Genomic DNA, 23888 nt, shown 5'->3' with positions numbered 1-23888 from the left:
TATCTATCTATCTTCTATCTATCTATATATCTATAAAAACAGAGATGTGTGTGCCACAGACGATTTCTGATTGGTTAATCCAATAATCACATCTCCTAAAAAACAATGGTTTCTACGCTCTTACCTTTACCATAAAATATTATGGCTTTATTTATTGTCCATCTTGGAAGGGTTTAATTTTTTAATAACTTGTTATTTACAAATTAAACAAATACGAAACTATTATACGAAACTAAATTACACGAAATCAAACGCTCCTCCAAACTTAGTAGTAGTACTAGCAAGCACACGCGCACACACGCACACACACACGTTCACTACCGTCACGTTGTTATGGCAACCAAACCCGCTGACTTACATAAACAGTAAACACACACAGTAAATGTGATTTTCTTCATTTTCTCATTTCACTCGTGGTCTTAAATTCATTTCGGATTTGTATTACTGTACACATAGATTCGAATAAGTTGCCAAAAAACAAATATATAACAAATAAATGTTATCAAAGGCAAGATAAATTACTTTTCTACCAAACTGGATATATTTTTCGTGTTTTTATTCAATTTAACATGTTTATTCGGCTCGAAAAGCATACAGTGTTTACCGATGTATTGGAAAATTAAAGATGGCGGCCGATTCTCTCTTTAACACGGTAAGTTGTGAAAAAGGTGTAATAAATAAAACACCGGTTAAAATACTGTTAAAAACTCGCTCAATATATGTTACCGTGACATAGGTTGACATATATTCGGCGGGTTTTTAATAGTATTTTGTATAGTTTTTTATTTATAACACCTTTTCCCAAACTTACGGTGTTAAAGAATGTGTGAGACGCCATCTTGAATTTTCCAACACATCGGTAAAATGTCATCATGGATGAATACTTGTCTATTATAATTTCTACCCTTGACAAAAACTTAGCCATAACAAAAGAGATTTATTGTTCAGATTGTTTTTGAGATTGATTTCTAAAAAGATATTTTATAAATAAAATCGACTTTAAAATTAAAGACTTAAATTACAATAATTGAATTTAAACATTCTTATTTCAATATTTGTCACATAACACCTGCAAAAATGATCACAATGTCAGGATTTCATTTTATTTCAGAATCGATGGCAAATTGTGTAGATTGATATCTCATTATATTAAATACTAATATTTAACATTAGTTTATCATTTAAGCCGATAAAATGCCTTTTTTTTTCGAGTCATAAAAGGATTTGGAGTTTCCTAATCAACCTTTCGGGTGCAGTTGCACGCTCTCAAAATAACTAAAGTGTTGGCTTTAAAAAAATTGGTTCATTAAAACTAAACAGGTTTAGTTTTAATGAATAAAAAAAAATCGCTTTGGTAATTAGATATGTCGTATGGTTATCCCTAATCGCTGAATAAAACCGCTAACGAGTTGGGAGATTACGACATAAAATTAAACTCGGGTTCCTGAAACGGAAACTTCGTTTGTTTTTGTTTTTTTCTTATCAATATATTTACATTGTTATTTTGTTTTCATTTTCAATCATTCGAACAGTTTTCTTTTTCAAGTAATCCAAGTTACAAAATTCCCACTGTTTACTATGCTAACATCACAATGACTAATGTATACCTATTAACCCTTATCCTTGAGTGGCCTCTGGGCCTTGATAAGTTGTGACACCCATGTAAAAAAAAAATCACTCGAACAGTTTTCTTTTTATAATGTATAGTTTTAAAAGTTTAAAAACTATATAGTTTTTACTTCAGGAAAATTAATTGGTCAGTTTTTACGATGTGCCCTGTTAAAATACTGTTAAAAACTCGCTCAATATATGTTACCGTGACATAGGTTGACATATATTCGGCGGGTTTTTAATAGTATTTTGTATAGTTTTTTATTTATAACACCTTTTCCCAAACTTACGGTGTTAAAGAATGTGTGAGACGCCATCTTGAATTTTCCAACACATCGGTAAACACTGTATGCTTTTCGAGCTGAATAAACATGTTAAATTGAATAAAAACACGAAAAATATATCCAGTTTTTATCGGTTTTTTACCTTCTCTGCAGAAGTACAAAAAAAAAAGAAAAAAAACCGGAAGGTACTTTTACAGAATGTTAAACTAACCCTAACCGATGTTTTATGTTTAGTTTAGGAAAAGTCAGAAGAAACAAAAGTCATTATTGCATGAAATATACGTATTTAGTTGAAGTATTGTTTATGTCAATTCTTTCGAAGAAATTTAGCAAGAATACCTGTAAACAAGGAAATCGGTAAAATGTCATTATGGATGAATACTTGTCTATTATAATTTCTACCCTTGACAAAAACTTAGCCATAACAAATGAGATTTATTGTTCAGATTGTTTTTGAGATTGATTTCTAAAAAGATATTTTATAAATAAAATCGACTTTAAAAGTAAAGACTTAAATTACAATAATTGAATTTAAACATTCTTATTTCAATATTTGTCACATAACACCTGCAAAAATGATCACAATGTCAGGATTTCATTTTATTTCAGAATCGATGGCAAATTGTGTAGATTGATATCTCATTATATTTAATACTAATATTTAACATTAGTTTATCATTTAAGCCGATAAAATGCCTTTTTTTTCGAGTCATAAAAGGATTTGGAGTTTCCTAATCAACCTTTCGGGTGCAGTTGCACGCTCTCAAAATAACTAAAGTGTTGGCTTTAAAAAAATTGGTTCATTAAAACTAAACAGGTTTAGTTTTAATAAAAAAAAAAAAAAACAAAACGCTTTGGTAATTAGATATGTCGTATGGTTATCCCTAATCGCTGAATAAAACCGCTAACGAGTTGAATGATTACGACATAAAATTAAACTCGGATTCCTGAAACGGAAACTTCGTTTGTTTTTGTTTTTTCTTATCAATATATTTACATTGTTATTTTGTTTTCATTTTCAATCATTCGAACAGTTTTCTTTTTCAAGTAATCCAAGTTACTAAATTCCCACTGTTTACTATGCTAACATCACAATGACTAATGTATACCTATTAACCCTTATCCATGAGTGGTCTCTGGGCCTTGATAAGTGGTGCCACCCATGTAAAAAAAAATCACTCGAACAGTTTTCTTTTTATAATGTATAGTTTTAAAAGTTTAAAAACTATATAGTTTTTACTTCAGGAAAATTAATTGGTCAGTTTTTACGATGTGCCCTGTTAAAATACTGTTAAGAACTCGCTCAATATATGTTACCGTGACATAGGTTGACATATATTCGGCGGGTTTTTAATAGTATTTTGTATAGTTTTTTTATTTATAACACCTTTTCCCAAACTTACGGTGTTAAAGAGGGTGTGAGACGCCATCTTGAATTTTCCAACACATCGGTAAACACTGTATGTTTTTTGAGCTGAATAAATATATTACATTGAATAAAAACACGAAAAATATATCCAGTTAGGTAGAAAAGTAACTTATCTTGCCTTTGATAACATTTATTTATATATTTGTTTTTGACTATTTTTTCGAATCTATGTGTACAGTAATACAAACCCACGATATGAATACTCACGTTATTATATATATATATATATATATATATATATATATATATATATATATATATAAATGAGATTATAGCAGTTAAAAAACATTTTTAAAACACACACACAATTTTTTCAAAGTGATCAGAAATCGTATAAAAGTAAAAAGGGTAAATTTTTACTTACTTTATAACTTAATCACCTTTAACGTGACTTTTACAGTTTTTTTTTTTAATGGAATTCATTTACCGATACAAAAGAAATGATAAGTAAATAAATCCATAAATAAATATTATAAATGGTTTATTTTAATACTTGCCAGGATGCGGAGGAAAATGAATGAAGGGGGAGGGGAATAAAATAAAAACATTTTGGAAACAGAGTAAGTTTGAAAGAATTGCTTTGCACAAAAAGAAATTAATGAAAAAATAAAATTAAATTACTTTTCTTTCTTGATTTTTTTTTAGTTTTTTATGAAAAGGGAAGTCAAAATTAAGACTATAAAAAACAATTTTTATTAAGAGCGAACCTCAGTCGTCAGGTATGTAAAAAAAGCCGTGGAATAATAAATGTTTTCTAATACAAATTGTTTTTACTTATGTGTTCATTTGTTACTTTGAAGTTCGTTTGTTTAATATATCGGTTTGCAATATAATTTTGTCATTCTGTCAGACTCAAATTTTAAATCTATATATCTATAAAAGTGAAAGTGTGTGTGTGTGTGTCTGTGTGCATTTCCCTACGAAATAACTCTGTCAATTTTTAGTCTACAGACTCGAAATTTGATATACAGGGTACTGAGATTTGGAAAAATCTATGTGATCATTTTTTAGCCAGAAATTTGGCGATTAAGGGGTCAAAGTTCAACGATTTGAGCTTTGAGAACTCTACCAAACTTCTCCGACAATTTTGGGTCTACACACTTGAAATTTTAGATATAGGTTCCGTGGACATGGATCTAACTTAATAACTTGATTTGAGGCCAAAACAATAAATTTTCAGGGGTCATAATAGGGGTCAAAGTTTAAAAAATTACCCCCTTTTTTTGCTCAGCATACACCTCCAAACACCCGGGCAACGCCGGGTACCCATGCTAGTATATATATATATATAAAACTATGTACTATATATCACAAAAGTAATTGTTACAATACGCTGATGATCGTGTAAGCATAAAACACGCGTGCCTGTAGGTCTTAATTAATACTTATATATATATATATAGCTTAATATAATTAAAAAACGCATATATCGATTGTTAATTATACATTATGAATCGTTTTACTCCCCCCTCTCTCACTCTCTCTCTCTCGCTATATATATATATATATATATATATATATATATATATATATATACATATATATATATATATAGCGAGAGAGAGAGAGAGCGAGATAGTAAAACGATTCATAATTTATAATTAATAATCGATATATATATATATGCGTTTTTTAAATATTATTTTTGTTATATATATTCTCTTATCCCCATTATTTTTATATATATTCTCTTTTCCCCCATTCCTTCTGCGTCACTAGTTTTACATTTTACCACGTAAGTTCTTTGGCTACTTGTAGTTTCATTAAATACTTTGCAAGCAAAATCCGATTCCACAGTTTGCTTAATTTTACTTACTGTTGAGAAGGAATGTATTTCTTTCGAAACTCCGCGGATAAAGGATAATCTACTAAATTTTCGTCGTCTTTTTGAAGATCAAACATGTTTTTACTTTTTGTAGAGTGTTTTTACGTATTTTATTCATTATTCGTTTATATATATATATATATATATATATATATATATATATATATATATATATAAGCGAGATAAGACACAGATTAAAAATCAGATGAACAGACTGATAGATATCACTTGAGGTAATAATTTACTGTGATCATAGCAAAAAGAGAAGTTCAATATATAAGAATAAAGCAATATATAGGTTTAGTGGTTAAATTTCAATTCTCAAAATCAAAATATAGACAAATATATTCGAGTTAAGAATTTATTGTTTGACAAAAGGAATATATAGAAGGGGTTATGTTAATTTCCTTAGTCCATATATATGTACATATATTTAAAAATAACACACACATAGACACACACACACATATATATATAACTATGTACTATATATATCACTGAAAGTAATTGTTACCATACACTGATGATCGCGTAAGCATAAAACACGCGTGCATGTAGGTCTTAATTAATAATTATTATGTATATATATATATTTAAAGACACTGAGGAAGATCGAAGGATCGGTCGAAAATATGTGCTTTTGAAAGAAACATTCTTGTTGTTTTCAAAATACTTTTTTTATTCCTACACGTCACCACGCAGGAAATAAATACAGAAAAGATATAAACATTTATATATTTTCCGTATTGATTTTTTATTCATACATATTTAAATATATATATATATATATATATATATATATATATATATATATATAACTCGAATATATTTGTCTATATTTTGATTTTCAGAATTTAAATTTAACCACTAAACTTATATATACATATATATAAATAACTTATATACACATATATATAACTTATATATATACACACACACGCCCACACAAACACACACACACACACACACACACACATATATATATATACATTTTATTTTTTATTACCGTATCTTTCTGCTAAGTTACCTTATTGTTTCAGTTACTCGGCCTGTTTTTTAGCTTCCTCAGACTTTTACAGAAATGTTCGCTATTTTTGGATGAAAGAGTGAAAGAGTGAATGAGGTCAGGGGGGTGCAAGAAGGGCGGAAGAAAGAGAGGAAGGGAACAAGGGGGAAGGTTGATGGGGGCGCTTGGTATGCCGGTAATATTTTAGTTTTGAGGTTTAAGAAACTTGTTGCGGGGGGACTGGGAAGTTCATTTCTGGTGTGGCTGAGGGCATAGGGATACATGAAGGGGAAGGGAAATATGTGGGGATGGGAGTTACTTTAAAATTCGAGTCTTAATGTTAAAGTTTTTATGCGTCTGCTTGGTGAGATGATTTCTTGGTAAGTATGTCTGGACCTGTTGGGTGTTCGCTTATGTTTGGAGGGGCTATGGTTCGGTTTATTTATTTTTAGTTTTTATTTTGTTGTTAATTGTTTGGAAAGGGTTAGTTAGCGCACGTACACAACTATATATATATATATATATATATATATATATATATATATATATATATATACTTCAGAGTTAAATTATCTAATAATCAACTGGTAGGGACACCTGTGGTAATAAGTCTTACTAAATATTATTGGCAGTAATATTCTATAATACTATTCCATCTCAATAAAAATTGCGCGTTATACATGAAAGGGGAAATAAATAAAATTTTAGTCATCCCAAAAATTAAAAATTTCTGACGTGAAATGGTTCAATTACAAATCTCAAGATCGTTATTATTCTATTCAAAACAAAGAATACATTTGAAATAAGCAGATCCACCGGACCTATATATAAAATTTTTCCGGACTCATTATATAAACAAAGAAAATTTCACCAGGAAAATGCCTATATCGGACTGTTACCTTGTGATGTGGATTACTCAAAATACAGATTAGATCACTTTACATATATATATATATATATATATATATATATATATATATATATATATATATATATATATATATATACTAGCAAAAGTATCCGACGTTGACTGGGTTCAAAAACAGCCTACGGAAAATGGACTCTAATTTATGAAAGTATAAGTTATGAAAAGGAAGGGTTGTAATGAAATAGCTTCGAATTTGGGGCATCAAAACGAAAGCAACATATGATGAAAGTAAAAATAAAACAGATAAACCACATAATTTATTATACATATCACAATATTCTGTGGATCTATATTAAAAAAAAAACAAAACCTTGTTAAACTTTGTAACATACTTCCATTCTATTGAGGTCAGGCGCGACCGAACAGCCCATGATTGTATGATACCATATTTCTTCAAACTGAAACAATATTATCAAATTATACTTACGCAGATAGATATGAAAAGTCTTTATTAAAGTTTGTGCGTATTTCCATTCTATGGAGGCCAGGCGCGAACGCAGACCCCACAATTTTATTATATCATTCCTATTTTAGTTACAATATACTTATGAAAGTATTATTATGTACATCTATATCAAAAACAATTGTAAACGTTTTTTTCTCATTTTTAATTTTTTATTTCCATACTTTGTTTACCAGGCGCGTACGCAGACCCCACTATTTTAATTAACCACCGTTCTGCCAGATCAAACATACCCATTCCCGTGTCTCGATACGTCTTCTATCATGATATGTGATCAGTTTTCTATAATAGTCAACCGTATTGGAGCCTATTCGTGACCAGACACAAACACAGACACACACACACATTCAGCTTTATATTATAGATATACATAAGTAAAAACTTTTGGCTCAGCAGACAGAAGGTTTCCATTATATATATATATATATATATATATATATATATATATATATATATATAATAAAAATTAGCAATAAATACTGCATAGAACTTTATTGTGTCATCAAACTGATAAAGAAGAAATTAAGAAGTGAGTAGGAAAGAACCTCTTTGACATTCTGAAATTAATTGCTTCTCGTGTGAAGAGGAGAAAAGTGGGCATTATACAAACGTAATGCTATACAAATTTAAACCGACTTCTAATACATACGGGATGTTCAAAAAGTCACTGAAGTGTTGAAAATCTGTGTCATTTTTCCCATAAATTACTTTTTCTGTATTTTAGACATTTTACATACAATAATTTAGAAATTAGTTATGGATAAGAATAGCATTTAACAACGTACGAAATTTGTGAAATTGTTTTACCAAAATCACTGGTGGGTTGTTTTGATTTAAAGACCTTATTGACGGCATTTTTATGTAAGAAGTAACCCTGATGTTTTCTTGTGGGGATTATTTAAAGAAAAAGTTTATGTTAACAAAACTCAAATGCTGTAAGAATTGTAGAAAAACATCAGAAACGAAATAAGATATTTAATCTAGAGATTCTGCAATCCGTCATGAATAGTGTTTTCGAAAGAGCACAAATAATGCAAAGCTGAAAATGGGCAACATTTAAAAATCATTATCTTTCATAAATACTGATTGTATGAATTTTGCATTTCTTTTTTAGAAATTCTCACTGTCTTAATCAGATTGTCTTAAAATTACAGAAAGAAAAATAAAGAATTTATTTAAGTTCGAAACCCTTCAATGCCTTTTGGACACCATGTGAATTACAGGTTTTATATTTAAATTCCATGCGGGGAAAAATAATTTTCAAGACAAAAATTTATTTTTAGCAACGAATACAACATTTAAAGCAATTTATTTAATCTCTGAATTTCCGATGTAGGCTAATCTCCCCAGAAGAAAAGTCATTTAAAATAAAAATCCTGGTTTTATATAATTTTGCTATTTATCACATTCACAGAAAATATTTTAATGATTTAATCTTTTTTATGGACTCAGAAAAAGAAAATGAAAATTGATAGAAAAATTATTTGGTATCCAAATCAAATCCTTGATGAGATGATGTTATTAAATTTTATATTGCTTAAAGATTGTCAAATTGAAAGGAAAATCCAATTATGTGCAATGAAGTACCTTTTGCGAATGCAGAAATTTTATTTATTTGCTCCTATATTTGGTAATATAGGAGCAGTAGAAATGAAGTGTGACAGGAAAAAATCCATTTTATTTATTTGGTCCTATTATTTGGTAATATAGGATCAGTGGAAACCCGTTTTCTTTTCATAATTCCAAATCTCACAGATCACAATTAATATTCCAATTAGCTAAGGTAGCCATAATAATTTCAAAATAATTTAATTTAAAATAGGTTAAAGTTGTTATTTAAACAGTGGATTTAAAAATTAAGATAAAAAATAGAGACATTAAACCAAACGATAAGTTTTAAAAAAATGCTTTGGCAACATTTGAGATGATCTAATTTAATGTAAAGACAAGTTAAAATACTATATTTATATATTCTGAGTAAATGCTTAAAGGAAAGAAACCAGAAATAAAGAACGAAAGTCTAAACGGAAGTTATTTTTAGTAGAGCGTACGGGTTGGGTGATAAAAAATGGAATAGCTGTTAGCGAGTCAAACAGTCTACAGTAAAAGATAAATCGTTAAAACGGGATAGCGGAAACGACGTTTATATGGGAGGAGGACTATACAAAGCGTTAGTGGAAGGGGTTGGGGATTGTCTATTAAAATTAAGGTGTCTCTTAAAATTATAAATGAGAGTTAAATATAAATTATTCGAATTATCAGCTAGACTAAAACCAATAAAGATGAAAACAGTTTTTTAAAATTTAATAGGGAAAAATATTATATAAGGCAGTTTACTGGAGTAACATTGCAATTGTTAATTTGCTGTAGCTAGTATATTGAACAATTTTATTTGGATGGGATTGTCTTCTATAAAAATATTACCTCCCAAAAATATTTTGTAAGACGTTAAACCACAAGATTCATTATCTGTTATCTAATTCATCTCATTGTACTGATATATATATATATATATATATATATATATATATATATATATATATATATGTATGTATATAGATACATATAGGTTTACTTTTTCAAGTTGATTATGATTTATATGTATGCGCATACAACAGAAAACAATCTCATATGCTACAGAAGATGCAGCTAATTGCAAGATTTGGTGAGAAGTGTTTTCCACAATTACTATGGTCCTGGATATGACCTTAAACTATATCCGATGGTGAGGCCCCAGCTTGCAGGCCTTAGGGAGTGTGGAGCCACCCTTTAATTGCCATTTCTCCCAGGTCCACTCTGACCCGGAGTGGTAGTACCTGTTAGGGCCCCAACTATGGGTTAAATAGAATACGACCTAAAAAAACAAATATACTATATTAAAAAATCGTTCTTCAAAATCACCAGATTCGGCATTAAATAACCTGAAAAGGGTTGATATGCCGTAAAACAAAACAACCAACCACAATTACTATAACTCGTATGTCTTATATATGGATTGAGCACAAGTTCTCTGGACTCAGAAGTGTGTAGATACAGACAATCGTGGGTAAATGTATCCTTAACGCCAGCTAACTATCTCTAATTATCACAATGCTAACTACCTTTGTTTTGATTTTTCAAAATATGATCTGGAACTCCCTAACTAAGTCTAATAGTGGGGATCTAATTAACGACCTTGGAAAGTGTGGACAAAATATTTAGTTTATACTACTTGTTATGTTAATTCTTTGTGGTATGGTAGCAGTATTCCATAGTTAAATTGATATAGTTTAGAATGTTTCCAAAATATATATCTTATTTATCTATACGACCGCGTTTTTTCACTATATTCCGGGCCGGTTGCGTAAATTAAGGAAAATAGAATTTGAATATTTTACAACTTAGTAATGTTCGCTTCTACTATGTTTTCACCCACTAGCGGACAAAAAAAAAAACAAAACAAATGAAGTGTTTCCCTTACATACGTGCATGGCTGTCTATGCGAGATCTATTTTCTATAAGCACTACTGATCATCATTGTTTCGGGATGTACCACTTCGTCTCGCCGAATGAACCAGGCATGCATGATAAACACAAGGATTCTTTACTGATTTATTCAAGGTTTTATTTGAGAGAATTTATTTATGGAATGAGAAAGACTAATAACTAAAATTATTAACTTCTAAACTTGCTTTTCTTACTTGAGAATTGACAGACGCTGACAGAAATACATCGAAGTCATATTTCTCTTATTTCTCATTATTGGGCCGGGTCTCATCCGCACAGCTTCAAAAGTGAAACTGCTGAGACTTAATTTATCTCGTTCGAAAACGTGACTCATGTCATATATTTATCGTTTAACAATGTTTTCTGGAGAAACTTTGTCTGTTTACTTCAGTCTATTTTATCTGCAGCTTGGTTATTCTGACATGTACTAATGTGATCCTTGCCAAAATTCACACTAGCTAAAATATTGAAACTTACTTGAGTAATGTCTGCACCATGTAACAGTTTCTCTTATTTTGTCTATTAGTCAATGATGAATGTTTCTAATGAAGGAGTAAACTACTCTTTTGTGTAAAAGTCTACTTGTCTTAAACTTATTATTATTTGGTTTGGGACCTTGAAGTAGTAATATTTAGCATTTTGGTATGATTTTCATAGAAAAAACATTAAGATATGCTCTACGTACACTTCCTCTTTTTATTGCTTAAACAGGATATCTTTATAATGTTTTGAACTAAAAACGATGGCCTATATTTAAAAATCTAACAAGCATTTTAATATTAAATAAAATATATACTTATAATGGAAGATTCATTATATAGTAATTTTTATGAAAACAATACCTGCAGAATACGGGCAGAAATAATCACGTTATTATTTAGAAAAAAAAACAACTTGAAATAATGATGTTATACTTTTGAAAGCATTTATTTAGAATCTAAAATCCTCAGCTGCTGCAATTTCATTGGCTAAGCGTTTTGGCACCTTTCAGTGGTGTAACGGTCAGTATTCTGCATGAGTTCTTATATACATATATAGTAAGATATGTTAGTATAATATGACTTAATGCCGCTTTATATGCCTTAAACTCAACAACTAAACTTTTTTTTGTTTGGTGGCACCGTTTATCAAAACCTGGAGCTAATCTCGGATAATGTCTAATGAGTGTTAGAAAGACGATAAGACAACTGTAAATATAAGCAATTGCGGAACTTGGGTTTCATTTCATAAAAGAACATCTCAAGAAAAACTTATTTACATTAAACTTTAAAAGGAGAATGTGATACTCACCTTAGAAGCAGTTCCACATTAATATGATCCACAGACGTACAGTCCATAGAAAGAAGTGTTTAAGCTGTGCCTTATAATCTTTTTTTTTTCATTATCATTCGCGAAACATATTCGAATGATGTATTTAATTCTGGAGATTTCCCAATTCTAAGATGAAAATTCCTCCGAAAACCAGCTCCATATATCGAATTGGGGAGAGTGTAAGAATAGGACACGTAGTGTATTTCCTAATCACATTATAATGATCGTATGACAATAGATTGATTTTTTATTGCAAAACATCAGGGATGGATCTCATATTACATACGTGGCAATAATAAATGATTTGACAGAAGCTATTTGAAGAGAAATACGGGATGAAACCTGACCAAATAAAAGAAATAAATGACACGAAATCCGACACGCAAATCAATTATTTGTAAAATTACTTTGCTGAGAAATGGCTTCGAATAGAATTTGATTATAAATACAGAATTCTGATTAAAGGATAAATAATAATAATTATAGAATCATCCGGTAAAATGATTTCGATTTTAAGATCTTTGTTCTTATATTTCGGATTTTTTTTAAAGAAAATTTTGATAATATTCTTCATTTAAAGAATTTGTCCAATATATTATCCGATTTGCTCCAAATCTGTTTTGTGAGAACCGGAAATCTTTATATCCAACTCGGGAATCTGTACGGGAATTTTGAACTAAAGTTGTTGTTTTTTAAAAATCTACGATGAATATTTTTCATTCTTTTCGCCGGCCATGACCAGATAGAACTGTTACGTAATTCTTGATTATAGCTTTGTAGCACAGGAATTGTGGATCAGACTTTTAACATTCAGAATACTGTAATTTACAATTGATTATTTATATAGTTACAACTTAATCCATTGCGCATCCGGTTAATTTGTTTTAGTATACTGATTAAAAAAGCATTTTAGTTATTCGACGGAGGAGGGAATAAACATATCACAATTTTATTAAAAATATAAACAACTCTGCATATTCAGTTTTGTCTTGAAGTAATCCATTGTTTTATCTGTTTTTGTTTCGAAATTCTTACTATGCTGTTTTGAACATTTATTTAAAAAGAGTTCAGAAAAAAATAAAATTTCAAGTATTTTTTATTCGGTCACTAATTGAAACAAAACGAGCAGATTTTTTCTATAAAACTAAAACCAAATGTGTGACGGTATATATATATATATATATATATATATATATATATATATATATATATATATATATATATAAATATATATATATATATTTGTTTTACATCTTTTTCTACGCGTCACAAGTAAGATTCTAATTGTTTTCTTTTTATAATTGGAATTCTGTACACGCCCCTTGATCTTATTTAAAATAAAACTACTCGATAATTTTACGTGATCTTTTCTGCTCGTCACGTGTGAGATTTCGTTTGCTATTTCGTATGGGTAAACTCTAGAAAAGTACCTCATTTTCCTTATTTATTTTGCCTTTGGTAACTGTTACATGATTAGGGCTGTCCCCTTTTCATGTAAGTATAAAAATAGAGAGATTACTTAAAATGAAAATAAAATGAGAGAAAGCAGAAATCGAACCTTGGATATAAGTTTTAAAGAACAATAGGTTTAAATGGAATGTCCAGTAAATTGTTAATTCTGATGAAATAAATAATAAATAAACTATTCAATTGTTAGAAAGAATGTGGATAATAAAATATGGATTAAATGAATTAGATATGTAGGTTGAATTCCTTTGTAAAAACATCAATAAAAAATAGGTTATTGGAAATCATAATGTCGGAAACGTGCAAAGTCGCGCATGTTGAAACACGTGAATTTTGCTCACGTGGCCGGACATGCATGGATTTATCGATATAGGAAGTGAGAGTTAGTTAGAGATTCTTTTTATTAGTCAGTGAAAAACTCTGAGAGAGTCTGGAGTTTGAAATTCGAACGTCTAGAAGCGAGACGATCACTTTTAAACTTAATATGTGAAGCTTTGAATTCTTGATGAGAAAACCACGGCCGGTCGTGAAGAAATAAACCCATCATGTGTTTTGATAAAGCTCGTCTTTGTGTTTGTGATTCTTACAAAAAGGTCAACTGAATTGTTATTATATGTCTGTGCTATAAAATGTCGGGGACATACACATCTCATATCCATAATGTGAATCTACATCTCATATCTACACTAAGACTGTCTGAACACTATATCCTCACTCTAAGAGCTTCACATAGCAACACATCTATTAACCTAAGAATGAACATATTTTTAATATATATGAATCGTCATAACACGAACACGGAACGAACAATCTCTCTTTCAACCTCTCTATAAATCTCTCACTAAGACTAATAAGACTCAAAGACTCTCTCTGAATAAGACCCCTATATAACAGTAACAGTAATATTCTGGGTACAACTTTTATTTCTTAAAAATCATTTTAAAATAAGTTAAACATACACAAAAACCTGATCCATGTGAGTAGAAATGTAATTATCTTAACTTCGACAGGTATATACTTAATGTTGTCGACTTAAATGATTTTTTCTTACATGTTTGTTTCTACTGAATTATTGTTGTCAGTTCGTGTATTGCTCATCGCCTGAAGCACATCTGCTGAACAAGGTGAATAGTGAAATGATATTATTTGAATCTATATAGGAGCCAAGTGCGTCCTAGAATGAAGTACTGCTGCCACATCTGTGTTGGGCGCTGCTCGGAGTACCCTATCATACCTTGTGTGTGAGTTCGTTCCCTATGAACTTGAAAACGACTGCTTCAATTTAAAAAAAAATACTATCTTTGGTAGCCAATGTTGCCCGGGTATTAGGAGGTGTGGGTTGAGCAAAAAAAAAACCAAAAAGAAAACCCAGAAAAATTGGAAGCAAGCAGGCAGGCTCGAACCCGTACAGCGAAGGAGGAATGAATGTGAAAAAAAGTGACACCTTTGTCGTTGTATCCATCGCCAAAACAGAAGTGGTGAATGTTTGAATTAAGGCTAGTCAATCGAAAAGAGACGATGCCTCTCGAAAATATCAGGAAATAAGGCGACCGCTCCATTGAGAAAAGTGTCCAGTTGAGGATGAAGGAATTAATGTTTAAGCCGATTTTCCGATATTTGTCGTCCGAAGGGTCGAGCTTTACAACGATACCGATCTTGTTAAAATCCGTCCCCCCTGTCGAAAATTTTATGAAGATATACATACATACAAACATTTAAACAAAGAGATGAGATTTATAATATAGATCACACGAAGGCACTTTATGTGATTAACAGTGTTCTTAAATATATTTCCTTTTCAGAATCTCTTCAATAAGTCTCAATAATCGGAATAATCCGATAAAAGAATGTAACAGGCGATTTGGACTAAAGTGAAAGCCTTACACAGCCTAACATCATCAGCGCATTTGAGAGCAATAGCTATTGACATATCAAAGGCTTTTGATAGAGTGTGGCATAAATGTCTATTTCAAAGATCACCAGTTATGGAATGCCCTTTCAATTATTAAACCATTTCTCTTTGATAGGCTTATAAAGGTAGTCACTGACGGGCAGAAATCAGAAATTAATTCTATTAACGCTGGCGTCCCCCAGGATTCCACCCTCTAGGCAACCTTCATCAATGATTTCCAAAATCACGTTATTAGGCAATTCGTAGGCATGTATGCAGACGACACCACAATGACCAATATCTTTCTCGTTACTTCTCTTCTTATCGTGAGAATGTGGTGCAACGGGGAAAAAGGTGATTGGATACTTTTATGCATCTAACACCTAGCTGCCCTCTTTTCAACATAATCTCTCTGATCCTCATCACGCCTTAATTGAGATGAATGGCCTTCGTCTTGGGGAAGCTCCATGTCTAGCTAAGCTTCTGAGACAGACCTTCATTCCTGTTCTGAAATGGAACACATTAATCAAATCTGTTGCCAAGAACGCTGAAAACATTGTTGGATCTCTCTACCGCTCTAGTACGTGTCTCACTGCCGACGCAATCCTTTATCTGTATATAGGCTAGTTCGTCGTAAAAAGTAGGTACCGCTGCAACACATGACGAGGAGCTGCTCGGTGCGCCCTATCCTGAGAAAAGTGTCCAGTTGAGAATGAAGGAATTAATGGTTTAGCCTATTTTTCGAAACCACCGAATCCTAGGAACAAAAAACTCGACTAGCTACAACCACTATACATAGTACCCCTCATTCTCTCTCTGTGCCCAAATATAAACACAGTTAATCAAATTCCATTCAATTTACACGATTAGTGATTACTACACTACCACTTTACATTTATTAAACCTAATACGCGAGTGGTGTTAGGGCCTTGATATGTGATATCTCCCAAGATAAAAAAAAACCTGCAAGGTCCGATCTATAAAATCAGCTTTATATTTTCTGATATGGCAGGTGTGCATTCGAAATAGATGTTTGTTTAACGCACACTGCATCGTGCTACTGGACTTTTCTATTTTCAACTAAGATTCAAGCCATTATCACCGTACAAGATGTAAGACCAGGTATAGAAACTCAACAGTAGCTTCTTTGATATGACAGGGGTGCGTTTGAAATGAATGTTTTTGTTTTGAGCACAATTGAAGAAACATGATGCGTGATATTTTAAACTTTAATGCAAGCCATTATATATATATATATATATATATATTAATAAAATAAACAGTAGTTTCTCTACAGTGAAATGTAGACTGCAATGTATTGTAGACCAAGCCACTGTCGAGGATCATGTTAAGCTTCTTCCTCGTGCACTGCGATGGGCCCCCAATTTAATCAGGCAATCAATCGATTTAATTGTAAATTGAGCGATTTTATTGATTTGGATGACAAAAAAAATAGGGAAGAGTAAAACGTTCCTTGATCATGATTCAATCTCGGGATACATCAATCTCCTTGCTAGTATATAGATAAAACTTAGAATCTTCGTTTAGTAATTCGGCACTAATGTTTTTGCTGATAGTAAAATGAAGAAAAAAAATGACTTCTGTTGAATACAAATGATTGCCGCTTCAAAATGTAACACTTTTACAAAAACAAAATCATGGACCTTATTTTCATATAATTCCTGCATGACAATATCTCAGCAAAAAAGGCTTTGATCCCAATATTGCTTTTTCGTTTATTTACGCTTTACTTAGACGTGTGTGGCGCTAAATACAATTTTAATTTACGCTGTAAACATTCTTTAAATACGATATGGTCTAGAAGTTTTTAAAAGATTACAATGCATCTATTATAATGATTATTACATTTAAAATCGAGCAAATTAAACATTTATAGATACGCAATTATATATTGATTTTATTACTATCAAACAAGTTCAACTATGAGATTTCAAATGTACTAATGAGGTCAAGTCTCTATTTATCGATTGATAATGCAATGATGTAGGTATATAATCATACAATGTTACTTTTGTTAAAATAGTTCCAACTGACACATATTGTAATAACTACTTGTAATGCTCGATAGCGATAAAAATATATAAATAATACAGTGTTATATTTGCGTTGCAATTTACAGGAAATTTATTGCTTTGCGACGTCTAGTATCTAATGTTAAAAGAGACTACGGGGTTAATACTTTTTATGTGTTGATGTTTATCAAAAACAAAACAAAGAAACCACGTCTAGAAAATAAATCATGGCCGCAAAGTATTGCGTGAAAACTTAGAAATTTATTCGTTGATTGCAAATACGATTAATTTTGTTTTCTTTTCTATTTTATTCTTTCAGAAAAGACATACATTTTGACATTAGTTTTGACTTTTAAATTAATTCTTTTGACGAGAATTCTGTGCAATATTTATAGAATTATACGCTAAGGCGTTTTTTGGTCTTACGTATATTATCACATATAATTATATACATATGTTTTGTGTTCGTACGAATATTATCACATATAATTATATACATATATGTTTTGTGTTCTTACGTATAATATCACATATAATTATATGCATGTATGTTTTGTGTTCGTACGTATATTATCACATATAATTATATACATGCATGTTTTGTGTTCCTACGTATATTATCACATATAATTATATACAAATATGTTTTGTGTTCGTACGTATATTATCACATATAATCATATGCATATATGTCTTGTGTTCGTATGTATCACATATAGTTTTATACATATATGTTTTGTGTTCCTAAGTATATTATCACATATAATTATATACATATACGTTTTGTGGTCGAACTTATATTATCAACATATGATATATGTTGAATATAAACTGAACATACGGTTGCTTTCTGTATTAAAATATTAGAAGACACATTTATTTCGCTTTCTAAACAATAGATCCATGTAGCAACAATATACGTTAAAATACATGATAGATAATAAGTGTTATTTGAATTATTTCCACATTTTCTTTTTTAAATTTTCACCACAGACAAGTCATAGTTTCCCTTGTATATAAGGGCTACTATCAAGGGCATGAGTTGGGGGATACTATATAGAGAGTTGAGCAGGAAGATGTTTCTTCAGATTACACTTGAATTCATGTATTTCAGTACAGTTAGTGAAGCAGGGACCCGGAAGAGAATTCACAAGTCTAGCAGCTCTGGGGGAGAAATAATTAAAGTAGAAGGCTTTCTTACATTATATATTCTATTATCACAGCGCTAGTGTTAAGGCATCAATTATCGCTTTATCCGTCTTTAGTATAACTCGATCTGGAATCGAACCTCGACCTCCCGACATATTAGCGAAGAGCACATCAATTCTACCAAATAAAAAGTAATTATTGCTATAGCCACCTCAGTTATGTATTAAATAGTAGAGTAGACTAGATTGGAAGGCTTGTTGATGTAATTCGTGTAGAATAAAGGAATCTCCGAGAAACCACTTGTTTTTCTCTACTAATCTCAGAACTATTTCGAGTTATCAGGGACTGTTTTCATGATTACTAGACCAACTCTAAAGCGATTGATAAGATCTGCATTGATTGATAATTCTTTGTATTACTATAAACTATTTGCATAAAACCTTTTAGTGGGTGTACATCACCTCGTGCGACTGGCAAAAAGGCGTGTACTTTTTTTGTGTGACCTCAATAACTTTTCACAAAACTAAGAAATCCCTTCTTGCAGCTAAATGCTTTATTATAATATACGAAGATCAGTATCCCTTCAGATTATTCTAACATGTAAAATATAAAACCATTGCCTTTTTAATAATTTCCTTTTCCCAAAGTAACAAAATAAAAATGTTATATGTTATCTTTCATAGTTTAGCAAGATGAAATTATTTAATCTTATAGATTATCGAGCTTCATGCTTTTATCTGAAGTAACATCACTAGAAGAATGCTCACCATCAATTATGTAAATGTCACCTACCTAAAATGTATGTATGTCTGTCTGTATGTATGTTTGTATGTCTGCTTAAAACTCTCGACGGATGCGACGGATTTTCACGAGATTATTATCAATTTGAAGCTCGACCCTTCAGACAACGAATATCAAAAAAATCGCCAAGAACATTAAGTTCTTCACCCTCAACTGACACTTTTTTTCCAGAGAAGGGTCGTTTTTTCGCCGATATTTTCGAAAGTCGTCCTCTCTTTTCGATTGTCTAGCCTTAATTTTAACCTACGTCAATTCCGGTTTGGCGATGGGCTCAACAGCTAACAGGTCACGTTTTTATTTCGCCCTTTTTTCCACCTTTGCACCGTACGGTTTCGAGCCTGCCTGCCCACTACCACTTTTTTTACGCTCATAATTTTCGTTTTTTTTTTGTTTTTGCTCAACACACACACCCCAAATACCCGAGCAACGCCGGGCACCCATGCTAGTATCTACTATACGGCAATGAGAATTTGACCTTAATAGGATTAAATATCATGGAATTACATAAAAATGTAATGCGTACAAACTGCAGCAAATTATCTGGGGTGTGCTCTACAGTTCATCGACAATGGTACATACCTATATTTTTCCGGTGAGAGTCCACTGCCATGTTCCGGTGAGAGTCCGCTCCCCATTTACACCGCAGCGGATGCGTTTACAAGGAACAGTACGAGGAAACACCGGTTTGGAATCGTACAAGGTTATTTATGCCGTTTTTTTAACAACCTTTTTCCCGAATTTATGCTTTCTGTTTTTCCCATAATATTTTTTTTTTAAATGTGAAAAAAAAACGCGAAAACGCGATTATTATTATTATTATTATTATTATTATTATTATTATTATTATTATTATTATTATTATTATTATTATTATTGCTTTCTTTTTTTATCTAGTGTAAGACGTAACCTGCGGGGCTAACAGGATTTTACTTCCGGCTTTAACGACTCTAACCGTGAAATTAAATGTTGACCTTTACTTATTAGTGCTTTCAGCTCAACATTTATCTATACACAAATAATTCATTCTTTACTATTTATTTACAACGCAAGGATATGGTGAATTCACTTGCATTACACTTAAATTACAATTAAAACAAATAAATTCATTTAGAATTCGGGAAAACAAAAAAAATTAGAATTCAAGTGTGATGCGGGACTACTGAAACTAATCCAAAACAAACTTCACTGCGGAATTGATATTTGACCTAATTCACTTTTTAGTTAATTCATCACGTGTTTTTTTTTGCGCATTCGCCTCAATGCTTCCAGTTTGAGCCCCCCTCAAACTTTTTTGGGAATGTTCAAACACTCGGGCACCGCCGGACCGTTCGTATTGCATGACGTTCATTTCTTTAATTATTTTTTCACAATTTTTTAAATAGTTTTTACATTGTTTGTATTTATAATATTTAAACAGGGTGATTACTTCGCTTTGTTTTCATTTTACCCCTCCAACCACACACGCCTCTAAAAACTCGGGCAACGCCGGGTATCCCCCATATTAGTATATTAATAAAGGTGTCGAGACTAAATATAAGTATTCATTGTATTAATTAGTATATTCGGATAATTTACTACGTTTATAACGACTAAACTATCGACATTTTCGAGTGCATATTTGCTTATTTTGAAACCTCTTAGTCTTATTTGAGAATCTTAATACCGGATTTGCGAACACCTATATTATTTTTGAGTAAACTTCCTAATCAAAAGGGAAAACACTCAATAAGTGCCAAAATGTACACACCACGCCACTTATATGAAATCTATATTAAACTTATAAAGTAATAAACATTGAAAACGTGTACAAAATTCGAGCCTTATCAAATTATTAGTTTACAAATTGCAATTATCAATGTAAAGCTACAGTTTTGAATTTTCCAAATAATGGAAATATCTGACTAGTGTGAGAATTATTTTATAATAATAAAGTATAACCAATGTATAAAAAATTGGTACTCGGACACATCAGTTAAAAAGTAGTATGTTGATTTAAAAGCATCAATCCGGGCACACCAGATTGTGAATGTTAAAGTAGTTGGAACTCGGTATTTAACATTCGACTATATTATTTTGATTGATCGAAAACTCATGTTGCGTACGATAACAAATAGAGTAATCCGTTTCCTTTTTGAAAGCGGTGTTTATAGTTGGTACCGCGTTTGTTCACAGTCGATTAGAAATTAACAATAAGTGTACGAATCGGAACAGTGTTTGTAATTATATCAACGTAACAGAGCAAGGCTTTTTACGTCAATATATCAGAGCAAGGCTTTTTACGTCAATATATCACGAGCAAATGGAATATGGATCAGTTATTTAATTGGATGTGAAATCAGCTGTGTACCTAGCAGTATGGAAAAGCCAGTCGAATAATGGGATTATAGAATGATTAAAAACATATACAACAAAAAAATGTGTCATAGGTGTTTCGGTTTTTGTGTTCGTGAGCATTTTACAACTCTACTGGTCAGTTGACCCGCAACAAATTGTAAGAACATCTTTTATTCTATAGCAGGTGTAAGTGTAGTATTGGGAATCCCAGATTAAATGCTATGTAGGTAGTTTTAGAAACAGAAAGATATAAGCATATTTGATTTCCCATCAGCGAGTTAGCAGGGTTAGAAGGTTAGATTTGACAGCCATCAAACCAAGTCATCTACAATGACCTAGATTATATGTACCGGAAATCGAGGGGTGACACGGGAATTATGGTGGTAGCCTTCCGGTTGACGCCCACATGGAGAGAGAGAGAGAGAGAGAGAGAGAGAGAGAGTGATTTTGGGCAGCATAGAAACCAGACGGGGGATTTCGGGTCTCTCCCCGACAACCAGGGTCCGAGATATAGGCTTGCCCTGAATAAAAGATTGAAACTTCAGTCCATCTTGTCACTCTCCAGCGAGATGGAGACCAGCAGCGACCAAGAAGGCATCATCCGTTGGCCAAGGCAAGCGGGTATGGTCACATTATATTGCGCATACATCTCGGAAACTTTCAAGGCAAAAGAAACGGTGTAAGGATAAGAACACACACCCACACACACATATAACAGTGAACTGCATACACACCTACATGTAAGAACACAGACTCTTAAAAGAACCCTTAGTAGTAAAAGTAACAAGAAACAAAACAAAAAAAACGAATTAGTAAGGAACGATTAAGAATTTATAGAGAGTAATAAATAAGCAATAAATAAGCAATAAATAAGTAATAATAAATAAGTAATAATAAATAAGTAATAATAAATAAGTAATAATAAGTAAGGATGCAAAAGCCTTCTTTTAACATAAGTTTAATAGACTGTTAATACTATTGATATTTTATTAAAGTTTTCAATCTACGATTCTTCAATACTTAATCCTATACAATGGTATATTTACATTATTTGAATACTTCAAACTACAGTTTTTTTTGGGGGTGCAGAGTTTTTTTTCACAACGTTCTATGTGACCTGCTTTAAGTATGTCTTATCAAACTCAGGTATATATCTGTCAAATTCAGGAATATCTCTGCTGAATCTGAGAATTTGCACAGAATTCGAACGGGACCTTTATTTCATACATGGGGTAGCATACTGTCATTCCATCAGCCATGATCGTGTAGAAGTCCTAAGTAGTTGGAGATTGTATTTTAAGTGTTGCCCGAACTGGGCATTTAACCTCCTAATGACATTGTCCCCCCCCAAAAAAAAATGAAAAAAAAATGCATATTTATGTAAATTTTCCGAGGGAGGCAGCGAGCGAATTTGTCGAATTTGTAAGTGCACTCTACTGAGGACTATGAGGGCAAAATCTTATAAAACTTCAAATATATCTTATCTTTAAATAATTTGAATCACATGTTTAACCTTTTTAGGGGGAAAATGTTTTTAAGGCCGATTTTGAATTTCCGATTCTTATTATATCAAGAGTCGTTATTCTATTATATGAATATATATTGTTATAGTGAAACCTGTTATAAAACAATCCTTCGTTAAACTTCATATCGCGGAATATTGAATTTAATATCATTTTAAGCTTTTTAAAAGTAATTATTTTTTTAATTCTGCATTTTTTTGTAATTCAAATACTGAGAAAAAATTATCAAGAAAAGGTATATTTTGTAAAATATAATAATATTGATGTTATGCCCAATTTTATTTACAACTTAAAAGTAAGTGAAATATATATACTTATATATATATATACACTTATATATATATATA

Source organism: Euprymna scolopes, chromosome 18 (assembly GCF_053919585.1).
Source record: "Euprymna scolopes isolate OS-2025 chromosome 18, ASM5391958v1, whole genome shotgun sequence".
NCBI classification, from domain to species: Eukaryota; Metazoa; Mollusca; class Cephalopoda; order Sepiida; family Sepiolidae; genus Euprymna; species Euprymna scolopes.
The sequence above is the reverse complement of the archived record's forward strand: the minus strand, read 5'-3'. Positions refer to the sequence as shown.